Source organism: Pinus tabuliformis, chromosome 7, assembly GCF_031772625.1.
Source record: "Pinus tabuliformis cultivar Carrire ecotype Pingquan chromosome 7, CPIR1, whole genome shotgun sequence".
NCBI lineage: Eukaryota > Viridiplantae > Streptophyta > Pinopsida > Pinales > Pinaceae > Pinus > Pinus tabuliformis.
This window is the reverse complement of record NC_142293.1, coordinates 186,583,886-186,598,446: the sequence shown is the minus strand read 5'-3', so window position 1 is coordinate 186,598,446 and position 14,561 is coordinate 186,583,886.

Here is a 14,561-nt window from a genome sequence, read left to right as displayed (position 1 = left end):
TGATCATAGGCCTTTACTTATAACTCCCAATTTTGTCATGCATAGAGTTCCCACAGAAAATAATACCTACAACCAAAAGAACTTAATATTTGATAGAAATAAAAAAGATCTCTTTCTAAATGAATTAAAAACTAATTTTCTTCCTTTATCTAGTATAGACAACATAGAAGACCTCTATCATAATTTTACTACAACACTCTCATATTCTATTAACAAGTTCTCAATTGAAGTTCCAAATAATAAAAGAAATAGAAAAACCAATCCATGGCATGACAAAGATTGTAAAAGTGCGAGGAGAGCAATTAAGGAAGTTGTTGATGAACCTCTTAAAATGGACAAGATAAAAATATACAAAGTCCTGACTAAAAGGAAAAAGAGGCAGTACATTCGTCAAAGACAAGAGAATCTCTTACACCTCTCTAAGGTAGCTCCTAAGAAATTTTGGAAGTAGATTCTAACTAGGAAGACTAAAGGTAATAATAAAATTTCTCTCCACTATTGGAATTCCTATCTTAAAAAGCTTTATGAATCTCCAAATGTCGTGGATAATTTGGAAACCCTGCTCACAACGAAAGAATTTTTCTCTTTAGAAGACATTAAGTTTGGGGTTAATCGCCTCGCTAATGGGAAAGCTAAGGACATTGAAGGTTACCAGGCGGGAATCTTAAAAGTTGGAGGTCCTGTCCTCATCCCCCACATTCACAAGCTTTTCAATCAAGCAGTCAAGCAAAGGTTCCCTAAACCTTGGACTGAGAGCCTAATTATCCCTATTTTTAAAAGTGGGGATACAAATAACCCCTCTAACTATCATACAATTATGATCAGCCCTCTCTTAGCCAAATTATATGGTAGTATTTTGGAAAAGAAGTTAAGCATATGGCTTGAAAGTGAAGGTAAGCGGGCTAAAGGCCAAGTAGGTTTCAGAAGGCATCACTCAACAATAGACCACCTTGTTACGCTTAGGATCATTACGGAGTAATGTTGTAATGAATAAATCCAATTTATTTTGTTGCTTTGTGTACTTTAGAAAGGCTTTCGATATGGTTCTTAGATACAACCTTTGGAATAGATTAGAAGAGCTAAAGGTTTCTCTTCAGTTGAGAGCTGCCACTGTAAGTTTATACGAGAATGTAATTTCCAAGCTAAAGAGAAATGAGGGGTGGTCGAAAGATATTAAGTGTAACATCGAAGTTAAACAAGGTTGCCCCCTCTCCCCTACCCTATTTGGTATTTACATCGATAATCTTGAAGGCTATTTAGAGGAAGCAGGATGTGATGGCATGATCGTAGCAGGGATAGTCGTCATCCTTCTTCTCTATGCTGACGATATTGTTCTTTTGGCAAGGTGCCCATCTAATTTTGATAAGCAACTTAGGCTTCTTTAGGATTTATGCTCTACCATGTGCATGATTGATAACACTGACAAAACAAAAGTTATGATTATCAAGTCCAAGAAGGACACTTACGCTAATTTTATGTATGACAATAATAACATTGAGGAAGTGCATTCTTACAAGTACATAGGAATTGATATTCATCACAAGATCAATTGGAACCATAGCATTGAGAAAAGGATTAATCGGGGGTGGAAAGCTTATTTTGGTCTTGAAAATAATTGTAAAATAACAAACCTCGTAATGTTGGATAAAAAGAAGTTCCTCTTTGAAACTTTAGTCACTCCTGTTATCTTATATGGCTGTGAGGTTTGGGGTTGCAGCATCTCCAGAGAATCATGGAGAAATATTGAGCAAATCCAGAAGCGTTTTATAACTTATAACCTTAAAATTAAAAGTAATACACGCTATCCTATTCTCCTTATAGAACCAGGTATTTCCCCTATTGAGAGCCTAGCTATGATTAGGTTTCTACTATACAAGCACAAACTCAATAACATAGACGATCATAGACTTCGTAAGATAGCTTTAAATTCTAGCCAAAACCACCTAAGGCTCAATCGTGGGTGGCATAAAGACACAAGGGCCTAGTTAAACTATTGGGAGATCAACGAGAATGATGCATTGCAAAACATAAATAACATTAAAGATATTGTTACTTCTAAGTTCAAAGAAAAAATGTGGTGTGAGAAAGATTTAGCAGCTAAATGAAAATTAAGTTATTATAAGAAGGACATCAACCACCCCCCCCCCCCCCTAGAAGATCAACAATATCTCTCTATTTTAACTAGCTCAAAGAAGAAAATGAATATAGCAAAGATTAGAACGAATTCTCATGAGCTCCATGGTGAAATAGGTCATTAGGTGGTTCTTAAAACGTCGTGGAGGGAAAGGATCTGCCATATATGTGAGAATAGGAACATCGAGGATGAAAACCACTTCCTCTTAGAGTGCCCCACGTGCAACCACATTAGATCTCAGTTTCACAATCTTTGTTATAATATTGACCTTCCTAGCCTTTTACAATGTCAAAATTATAGTGAGCTCGGGAGGCTTCTCTCCAAGCTTTTTGAGCATAGGAATAAAATCTGAAATCAAAATAAATAATTTGTTTCTTTAGGTCCGATAAACCAATATTTGGTCTCGGGATACATTAATCATCATCATCATCAAAAAAAAATTCTAAAATTCATAAATATCAATGTTTTTTTAATTAATAAACAAACTTTTATTTTAAATAATACGTCTTTTAATATCAAATTAAAATTAAAATTCATGAATAATAATTAATTAGTAATTATTGAATTGAGACTTCTGTGATCCATATCAAATTTTTGAAGAATTCTTCGGCGAAAATCACATGGAGAAATTTTTGTCAACGCGTTTTGAACCAACCAGTGTGGTTCATCGTCAGGACAAGTTGAATGAGCAGATCTGGCCTATGCACTTTAAATAGACTAGGCAGAATATCCAATGACTCAGATTTCTTGATAAGGTAACATCTAGAAAGACAACAGCTCGATTTGGCCTGATAACGGCTAGCTTGATCATGATACGGGGTATTAATTTATATTATTTGTTTATTTTATTTATATAACAGAAATTTTAGTTATTAAAAAAATAATTTTAAATATATTAATAAACTTACATTAATTTAAATTTGTTAGAAATGTGTACTAGAATAAGTAAAATTAAAATATTATAATAAGTAAATTATTAAAAATAAATAAATAAATAATTTCAAATATATTAATTAATAAGAATAAGAATAAAATTAATTTTGAAATGTTAAATAAAAATATTAGTTAGTTATAACGGCTAGTTTGACCAAAATAAGGGCTAGTTTGATAAGGTGTATTTAGTTATTTATTTATTTTTTTAATTCGGTTATTAATATAGAATAAATTAATAAAATATAATAAGTAAATCATAAAATACATTAATTTCAAATATATTAATATATTAATAAATTTAAATTAATTTAAAATTGTTTGAAATATATAATAGAATAAGTAATAATAATAATAACATAAATAAATAAATAATTTCAAATATATTAACTAATAAGAATAAAATTAATTCTAAATTGTGAGATAAACATATTAATTAGTAAAAAATTAGAGAACCCAGGGCTTGGAAATATAAAAATTAATTCAAGGTCTATTTAATGGTAAAATAGTATTTTAAAATTACTGGCCGATTGAAGCTAGAGTTTTCGCTCTCTGCCCTCGCTTGAACTTCCCGCGCGCTTCTGCCCTCGCCCCCAGGCTCTGCCTGGTCGGGCCTCTTTGCATCGCCCCCCGGTGCCTGTCGTTTAGCGCGGACCCACTCGGGGCCCCTGCTGCTTGACGGTTTGTCCCCTTGCCGCTCTCAGCGGGCCTGCAATGGCAGGATCCGCTTCTCGTCCCCCAGCTTCAGAGAACCAAGAGGAAATTTTTGCCTCCCTCTTGTCAGAACCATCAGATGCCAGACCTCGCCCCTCACAAACAAAGTTCATAAAAAAGCTGGATGAAATACCTGAGGTGAATCTCCCTCCATCCCTTCCAAGGAAATCGGCAATAGCTCTAGCAGAAAGAGGTCTTGTAGGCCAGTTTACTGGGCTCTGGCCATCACCAAGAACTGTTCAAAAATGGGTGGAGCGCAACTGGAGCACAATGATACAGGGAAAGATCGCCATTAGATTCTGCGGTCGTGGATATTACACCTTCCTGTTTGAGTCAAAAGAAGACAAGAATCTCATCTTCCGCAATGGTCCCTACTTCATGGATACAAGAGGCCTCTATTTGAACAAATGGACCCCGGACTTCGATCCGGAAATGGACATCCCAAACGCAGTTCCTGTTTGGGTGCGCCTCCCTCATTTGCCGCTTCACTGTTGGGGGGACGAATCTGTTAAAGCCATCGGCAATGCAGTTGGAAAATACATTGACAGATCTGAACCAAGAGAGAACATGCACGCATGCGCAAGGATCTGCGTTGAAGTCGACCTAGGGAAAGGACTGCCTGAAGCCATCAAGATAAAGGTGGATCAATGGATGCACATCCAGCAGCTGGACTACGAACAGCTACCCTTCAAATGCAAGGTATGTCACGAGTATGGTCATTTTGCAAATAGATGTAGCAAATTAAAAGCAAAGGAAGTAGAAAATAATGAGGAAACCGCAGAGGGATCATGGGAACAAGTTAAAAGGAAAAATTCCTCCTCTAATCAGGGCCCCAGTTACACAGCCCCTCCGGCCTCAAGCCTCCCCCCCCCTCCCCCTCCTCCTCCTTCCTCAGCCTTCCCTTCATCCTCCAACCCCTTCGAATCTTTAGCAGCTGATGTCCCGTCCTCTCCCCCTCAATCCCCTCGCCCAGCCTCTCCCTGTTCAAACCCTCCTCCCTCTCCCCCCCCCCACCATCGAAAGAATCCTCACCAGAAACAAAGCTAAAGAAGCCAACCAGCCATCCGATCCTCCGAGAAAAGTAGGCAGGAAAACGAACAAAGAACTCAGGGACGAAACAGCAGCAAAGGAGATGGAAACCGGAACTCAGCAACCCATGGACTCATATTTAGGCAGGTTAAAAGGAAGTGGCGAAAAGGCAAAGGAGAAGTCCGGATCCCACCCCACAGCCGGTAAATAATGAACTTGGTCTCTTGGAACTGTAGGGGGATGGGCTCTTCCCTAAAGTTGAAAGCAATCAAGGACCTACTAAACCAGGAACAGCCAGACATTCTTCTAATCCAGGAGACCAAAACCACCGAGCAGGACTTTCTTCACCAAACTCAACGATTCAAAAATTTTACAGGTCTATCCAAAGGTTCAGATGGGGCATCAGGAGGAATAGGAACATTATGGAACAAAAACAAGTGGGAAATCACCAACTCACATCAATGCACTTGGTGGATTAGAACAGATCTAAAGAGTAAAAGCTCGCAGGAAGTTTACCACATATACAATATATATGCACCCAATCATTACAGGGACAAAGCTAGTTGTTGGAATACCATAGAAGAGGATATCACCGCTCTCCAAAGCAGCAGGTTAATTCTTGGGGGAGACATGAATCTTATAAGGCATGTGGAAGAGAAATATGGTGGAAGCTACCACGCAGATCCCTCAAGAGATAAGTTAGAATCCATTATCCAGCTCTTCAATTTGATCGACACCCCTCTGTCAAATGGCAAATACACATGGTCCAATAAAAGAACAGGTCCACACAATATCAAGGAGAGGCTGGACAGGTTCTTAATCCAAGAAGGTGTCGCAAGTAACTTCCAATCAATCAGGAGTCATATAATCCATGGCACAGCTTCGGACCATAAGCCTGTGGCCCTCATTCTGGACAAAGGAACAAATCTAGGCCCCCTTCCTTTCAAATACAACAAAACTTGGGATCTCCATGAAGATTTCCGCACCCTTATACAAAATCAGTGGGCTAAAGAAGTAATAGGGTCGCCTTACTTCGTATGGGAAACAAAGCTGAAACAGCTTCGGACAGTCATAAAGCAGTGGGCGAGGGAGAAGGCAATCTCTGATAGGAAAAAGAAAACTGAACTGCTAGCAGAGATGGAACGCTGGCACAAAGAAAAAGAGCAAACTCAATACACAGCTGAGGATCTCGAGAAGGAAAAAAATATGTTCAAGGAGCTTTACCGGCAAAATCGCGTGGAGGAAGAGGAACAAAGAGTAAGATCCCGCTGCCTATGGCTGAAGGCTGGGGATAAAAACACTTCTTTTTTTCACAATAATATTAAGATCAGAAGAGCCAGTAACCAAATAGACAAAATCGAAGTTGAAGGGAGCGAGCTGAAGGAACAAGAAGAAATAAAAAGTGCAGCCTTTAATCACTTTAAGGATCTTCTTACAGCAGACCCCCAACAAAATACCAGCGAGGCATTCCTCAGTATAATAGAGAGAAAAATAACAGAGGACCATAATAATGAGCTGGAGCAAGATCCCACAGTAGAAGAAATCAGAGAGGCTACCTTCAGCATGCAGCAAGACAAGGCTCCGGGGCCGGACGGCTTCACGGTTGCATTCTACAGGCAACATTGGGAAACTATAAAGAAGGATTTTGTGAGAATGATAAAGAACGTCTTTAGAAATCATAAGTTGGGGGAAAATACAAAGTCCTCACACATAGCTTTGATCCCCAAGGAAGCAAACCCAAAATCCTTTGACAGATTTCGCCCCATATCGCTCTGCAATGTCTCATATAAGATTATAACAAAAATACTCGCCAACAGATTAAAGAAATTCCTTCCCCTTTTAATTTCTGAGAACCAGGGCGGCTTCGTCCCAAGCAGGCAGATCATAGACAATGTTATTTTAATTCAGGAAGCCATTCACAGTAGCCTCAATAGAGGAGAGCGTGGAATGATCATCAAATTGGATATGGCCAATGCATTCGATCGGGTGGACCACTCCTTCTTAAGAGCAGTTCTTAAAAAATTCGGTTTCTCCTCCAACTTTGTCAGCATCATCAACGGGTGTATCTCCAATCCTTGGACTGCTCCCCTGATCAATGGTCGCCCCAGCAAATATTTCAGAAGTTCCAGGGGGCTAAGGCAGGGCTGCCCCCTCTCCCCCTTTCTCTATATTCTCATGGCCGAGACCCTGAGCGCCCATCTAGAAAATCTCCGCAGCAAAAAAGAAATCACGGGCATACGCATTGAAAGAGGAATAAAGGAGATAAATCATTCGCTCTTCGCGGATGACACTTTGCTAATTGGGGGAGCCTCCAGTCTGATGGCTAGGAGGTTCAAAAGAGTTCTGGATGCCTTCCTCCTAGTCTCTGGGGGCAAATTGAACAACAGAAAATGTAAAATTTACACATGGAATGTCCCCCTCCAGATCCAACAAAGAATTTCACAGATTCTAGACATTCCTCTACAAAGAAACTGGAGCTCTTTTTCTTATTTGGGTTTGCCCTTGGCAAAAGAACACATCAAAGCAGAGTTCTGGACAAAACATATAGAAAAGATGAGAGGCCTACTACAGAGCTGGGGCGCTTCATGGCTAAACCTTGCTGGCAGAACCATTCTCATAAAGGTTGTCCTTTCAGGCCTCCCAATTTATCAATATGCGGTAATCATGGCACCCGCTAGCACTCATAAACATATGGAACTCATTATGAGAAGTTTTCTATGGCAGGGAGGAAAACAGGACTCAAAGAAATTCAACCTCGTCAACTGGGACCAAGTCACTCTTCCCTATGAAAAAGGAGGCCTATCCATAAAAATTCCAAGTCTTTCCAATCAGGCCATGGGGCTCAAGCTGATCTGGAAGATCCTCTCAGGAAATGGCTCGTGGTGGGTGGAGACAATAAAAATAAAATACCTCAGCGGTCCGAACTCCAACATTCTCAACGATCCAATTGCAGACAGGCCTTGCACCCCGATGTGGAGACTTATTAAAAAAGTTTTACCTCATTTCAGAGAAAATGCCTCCAAAATTCCAGGCAGTGGAAAGAACATCAAGATATGGTCTGACAGAATAATGGGCTCCAACCCAAGAAATTCGCAACAAGAGCTCAGGCCTCTACAAGAATGGATGGAGGAACGAAAGATAATCACTCTGTTTGACATATCCTCTTGGACCCAAAATAGATGGCTTGACTGGAAGGATCTAAATCTTCCTCTGGAGCTCAGAGACCTATGGCACAACTTGAGGCTCTCTCTCTCTGGCTCCGCCCCAACCAATAAGGAGACAGATGACAGATACATCTGGGACACTTGTGGAGGAAGCTTCACAGTGAAAGAAGGCTATAAATCTCTGCAAAACATAACCCCCACAGCAAATTGGAATCTCCACACGGCTGCCTGGAAGACTGAATGCCTCCCAAAGGTGAAACACTTTAACTGGGCTCTCTTAAAAGGGAAAATTCTCACAGCTGAGAACTTGAGAAAGAGAGGAATACAAGGCCCCTCGATTTGTTGTTTCTGCCGAGCAGAGGAGGAGTCCATTCATCACTCCTTCCTTCATTGCCCCTTCGCTCAAAGCTGTTGGAAACAGTTAGTTAGCCCCTTGGAAGTTAGAGGAAGCTATGATCAGGTGCACAACCTTCAGAAAAACTGGAAGAAAGATTACCCTCTTACCAGGAAAGGCAAGAATAATCTTATTAGAATATGGAAATGCATCCCTGCCACTCTATGTTGGAACCTCTGGTTAGCTAGGAATAATCATGTCTTCAACAATGGGCAGCCTAAAATAGACAAGATCATTGCCAAGACAATTGCTGGTATCTCAGAAGCTATCAGCGCAAATCACATAGCCCTCCCAGACCAACAAAGATGGACTCAAGATGAGAGAGACTGGTACAATAATTTCAACATTAGCCACTCTCAAAGTCCTTCCCCTCAGCTCAAAGCACAGCAGAAGCAACACAACTGGAAACTCAGGGGAGCTAAAGAAGAGATAAGCCAATGGATTCTCGCTCAGAAGCGTCCCCTTCTCCTCTTTGATGGAGCATCAAAGAACAACCCCGGGAAAGCAGGAGCAGGAGGCATAATTAAAGACCATAATGGGAATCCCATTTGCAGCTATGAATGGGGACTCGGGAACGCCTCTAACAACGCTGCCGAAGCCTATAGCTTGTTTCTAGGCACCTCAATTCTGCACAGGTTAGGTTTAAGGAATGCCATAATCCTTGGGGACTCGGCCATCATCATCGCAGCCATGACCACAGGTAAAGAGTTCATCAAAGCAGGTCTCAACAACATCAGGACGAGGATAACAGACAATCTCAGACATTTGGGGGAAGTAACCTTTTTGCACGTGCTAAGAGAGAATAACGCAGAGGCGGACTCCTTAGCGAGCAAGGCAGTCAATAGGCAACAAGGACAAGTCTGCGAGAATGACAGAATCTACGAAAGGGCAATCCCATAAGAGATCAAATTGTCAGACAGCTCATCAGAATAGCCCCTTCAGAATTTGTCATAATATCAATCACCTCACCGGTTCCCCTTCCCTCGATTTTCCCTTATCCTTCACTTCGCCGTCGTTCCCCTCTTACCCCGATCCCAGAGCAATGCATTCCCAATCTTCTCGTGATCTCCCCTCTGACTCTTCTGGTAAATGTCTCTTCTGTCCTCTCGAAGTCTGCCTACTGAATCTGCAGCTAGATCCGCTCTCAGCTCCCCCAGTCAAAAATATCTTGCACTCTCATCATGACAGACCTCTCTCGCCCCTTTATATCCCCTCTCCTATCCCTTCTCTTCTCAGAACTTCCCTGTTTCTTCAGAATCAGATTTGTCAAGCGGTGTATCCTGAGCGAGGCAGCTCACTCAGCGGAAGCAATCAGTGCACTCAAAAAACCTGGTTGTCTCTCCCTCTCGATCATCTCTTCAGCAATCAGCGAGGCAGCCATCAGAGCATTAACGATCACCCGGCCCCCCACACAGCGCTCAGGTATAAAACAAGTTTTCATCAAGTCATTTGTTCACTAACTCGCTTTTCCTCAGTCATGGCAGAGAATAGCCAGCAACCAGAGGCACAGGGGGGAGAGGCGCAACGAGCGAATCCGCTTGACAGAGTGTTAGGAAATGACACTTGCACCCTTTGCAAAGAACACTGTTTTATGATTGCCCGGTTCGTTAAGCACCACAACGAACTTCGAGAGGATTTCATTGCTGACAGCAGATCCAAGCGCAAAAAGCTTGAAAAACATAAGAAGGAAATCGAGGGCCTCAAGGATAAGTGCCAGCACCTAGAGGAGGCCATCAACCATATAAAGAACCTCACAGAGAGCATGCAGGCAGAAGCATCTACAAAGGACAGCCAAAAGGAGCAGCAGAAGGATGACCAGATGGAAGACACAGTGAACCAATTTTGGTGTTAATCTTATGACCAGCAAAGTACGCCTTATAGATGGCCTGTTCGTTAGACAATATAGTAGATATCTTTTCCAACATATTTTCCTCAAGTTAAACTCACAGAAGTCAAGGGCTGCGCCCCTTTTTTGGACTTCTTCTCTTACTCCCCTTCTTGCATCTTATGTAACACCTCCTGCTTAGTGCAGTTTTTATAATATATGAGTAGACGATCTTGTAAAAAAAAAAAAAAAATAGTATTTTAAAATTAACCTTATGTAAATTAAGTTTAAATTGATTATAATAATAATAATAATAATAATAATATTAATAAATAAATAATAATAATTTTAACATATTAAAATAAAATAATAGTTTAAATTCATAATTAAAATAGATTTAAAATTAATTTTCTTAGATAGATTAAGTTTAAACTAATAGTTAAAGAGTTTTCAAAAAAATAAAAATAAATTACCATATTAAAAATTAATTAATCGATGAAATAAGGGAGGAAAAGAAAGAAAACGACTAGGAGGAGAGGGTTGGGATCCAACAACTACTGATCTTCCAGCCATCCTCTCTATTGAGATTGTTCGGTATTTTTTCAATCTCCAGGGCTTCCCTAAATTTCCGGTGATGGAATTGCGACACTCTAGCAATCACACTAGCCTCCTCGATGCAGACATGATGATTAGTTTTCTCCACATGATCTGCTAAAGCGGAAGACTTAGTTCTCATATGCTTGAGGTCAGCTACGTGCTCACTAATCCTTTGATTAATGGAGCGACCAGTCTCACCAATATAGGGGGTCCCACACGAACAAGGAATTATAATATACACCCCTTTCATGTCCTTGGGGTCAATGGGATCCTTTACAGATCTGAGGGATTTACGAATGGTGTTGAGAGGTCTAAAAGATGCGGGGACATTATACTTCTTAAGAACCCTCGCAATCTTATCCGTGGTCCCCTAAACATACGAAAGATGGACACTAGGAATCCGCTCTTTAGGCCCTCTTTTGGTTAATGAATTCTTAGCTGCTTTGAGGAAAGCCTTTTGTCCCAAGTGTCTACTATAACCGTTTTCAACAAAGACATTAAGGAGGTGGGCTTTTTCCTCCTCGAAGCTCTTATCATCAGAGATCCTTAAGGCACGAGTTGCAAGGGTGTTGAGAACCCCCAACTTCTGGGCCGGGAAATGGTGGGAACTAGCATGAAGATACTGCTCAGTATGAGTTTTCTTGCGAAACACTCGGTGGGAGAGGGAACCATCCTCATTCTTAGAGATAAGAATATCAAGGAACGGGAGGCAACCATTAACCTCTTGTTCCATAGTGAACTTAATAGCTGAGGATTGATTATTGAGATGATCGAAGAAGAGATCTAACTCCTCTTGGCCGTGAGACCAGATGACATTAGTGTCATCTACATACCTTTTCCAAAGTTTGGGAAGGAGACGGGCTGAGTTCAGAGCCTTAGATTCAAAATCCTCCATAAACAGATTAGCAACCACAGGGGATAGGGGTGAGCCCATGGCAACCCCACAAGTTTGCTCAAAGAACTCTCCTTCAAAACTGAAAAAGGTTGAGGTGAGGCAGATCTCAACTAACCGAGCGGTATCAGGATCAGTAAGACGGTTGATCACATCCATTGCCTCATTTATAGGGATGCAAGTGTAGAGGGAAACAACATCAAAACTGACCATAATGTCTCCAGGGTCCAGTTTGATGTCCTTGAGCTCTTCAATAAAGGAGGCTGAGTCTTTCACGAAGGATTCTGTACGACCAACTAAGGGCTTAAGCTTCAAGGAAAGAAACTTAGCAAGAAGATAGGTAGGACCTCCAATGGTGTTGACGATAGGCCTAAGGGGAGCTCCTTCCTTATGGATTTTAGGGAGCCCATAGATTCTAGGCGTGATAGGATTGCTCTCAATGAGTTTATGGTGCAGGGAACTCACTGAGTCACAGGATTTAATAGCAAGGGCCACAATCTTGGAGATCCTCTTCAACGGGTTTTTGGGAAGCTTCTTATAACTACCACTATTGTGAAGATGATCTAACATTTTATTGCGGTAGTCTTCCTTGTTAAGAATGACAGAAGCCCCCCCCTTGTCAGCCTTCAGAACAACAATATCTTTGTTCTGATTTAAGGATTTTAGGGCTTCAAATTCATCTCTGTTAAGGTTGCTCCTAGGAGGCTTAGCCTTCCTAAGAATAACAGCACAATCCTACCTAATAGTATTCTTAATACTATCAGGTAAGCCCCAAATTCCATATTCTATGTCACAAATAATGTCATCAACAGGGATCTTTTTAGGGGCCAAGGCAAAGTTTAGACCTTTGCTTAAAACGTTAAAAACAGAAGCGGGAAAAGAAAAACTAGATAAATTAATAACTTTATTATTAATATGAGAGGAAGAGGGAGGGTTAACATCACTTAAATGACTCTTCCTCGATTTAGAGTTAACGTCTCTATGTAAGTTAAGCCTTGTTAGCTTATTATCATAGTTCATTATCCTCCTATTCCTAAAGCAATATTTATTTACTCTTTCATTATTATTTACCATATTAATATTATTATTATCAATATTAGTATTATTAATAGTGTTATTATCCTCATTATTAACAATGAAATTGATCTTATTACTATTATTATTAATATTGTCAACTTTATTATTATTATTTTCATTGCAAATATCATTAACATTATAATTATTAATATTATTATCACCATTATTAATAGTATTATTAATATAATTATTATTATTATTATTGTAAATACTATTATAGTTATAATTTTTAATATTATTAATACAATTACTATTATTGTTATTAGTATTATTAATAATGTCGTCATTTATATTATTATTGCTATTAAAAACTTCATTAGTATTATAATTATTAATATTATTATTGTTAGCGTTATTGTTGATATTACCCATATTAATCATATTGTTATTATTACCATTATAATTTTCAATATTACTAGTATAACCAACATTATTCAAAGGATCGAAATCCACCATATTGTTAATTCCTGCTTCACCTATATTACTCTGACCATAAACCTGCTCAAAAACACATAACTTACCAAGGTGGTCGATGGCAGAGTCCCGGCTCACATGATCAAAAATGCGGGAAGACGAATTCAGATTCGGATGGACTCCATGGGTGCCAGAACCGATGAGAACAGCGGAATCATAGACCATACCTGAGCGGTCTATGGCAGAGACCTGAGCACCTGCGCAGACGCTGAACTCATTATCGCGGGAAGTCGGATTCAGATGGACCACGCCGGTACCAAAATAAGAGAAGGGGACCTGAGGAACCACATGTTCGGACCGATCCTCGTTGCAACGAAGATAAGGGTCTACGGGAACCTGCTCACCCGACCGCAGATCAGAACAAACGGAAAGAAGAGGGCTAGGGTGACAGTTTTGAGTCTGGAGAGACTCAACATTATCCCCCACGCAGGCACACCAATCGGTCAAGCCAGAATGGGAAGAAGCCGAGCCGCCGGTGCGAGGAATAACCTCCCAGCAGGATACCGCTGAAGGGTTCGGATGAGAGCAGGCTGCCCCATCTGACTCACTGGACTGCACAGATGAGTTAGCTTGCCTAGAACTATGAAGAACCCAGCTCCGAAGTGCAGATTTTTGATTGGCAGAAAGCCGCACCTGGGAGACATGATCTACTGAAGAGACCGGTTTGGTAGATCTACGAGCCAACCTCTGAAATTTAGCAGCTAGTTTCAACCTCCATTGATCCTCCATGCGCAGGCATTTAAGCGCTGAACAAGCATCAACCCTCGCCCATAGGGAGGCTAACAATGCGCTGGATAGCTCCAAATGCAAATCAAGGAGATTCCGAGAGAGCCGATCTAGGGTCTTTCGAACTCTATTAATCCCAGACCTTAATAACGCTAAGCTGGCCTTTAGGAAGACGCCATGGTTCTGAGGAGAGTGCAAGCGATGCTTAATCTGAGCAAAAACCAGAATAGTACTGGAATCTCTGCACCTTTTAAGAAATGCTAGATCTACTTTCAACTTAGAAACCTGCAAGCGTGCCCGTTCAAAACAATGAACTTTAGTAATTTTTATTATTTATTAATTAAATTATAATAAATTTTATTATTCTAAATATAAAATTATATTTTTAATTTAAAATACATTCATCAAAACTTACAAAGTAAAAACTGCAAGTCACCTCCACTAAATATTCCAAGAAAATTAGTTTCATTAAAGCATGCATGAATTTTAGAAATCTTTGAAATAACCATCCATAATGTGATATAGTATTTTGATTTAATTTATTAAAAAAATATTTAACAATATATATTTTTTAAAATGTCTATTATAAAATAAAATAAAATATT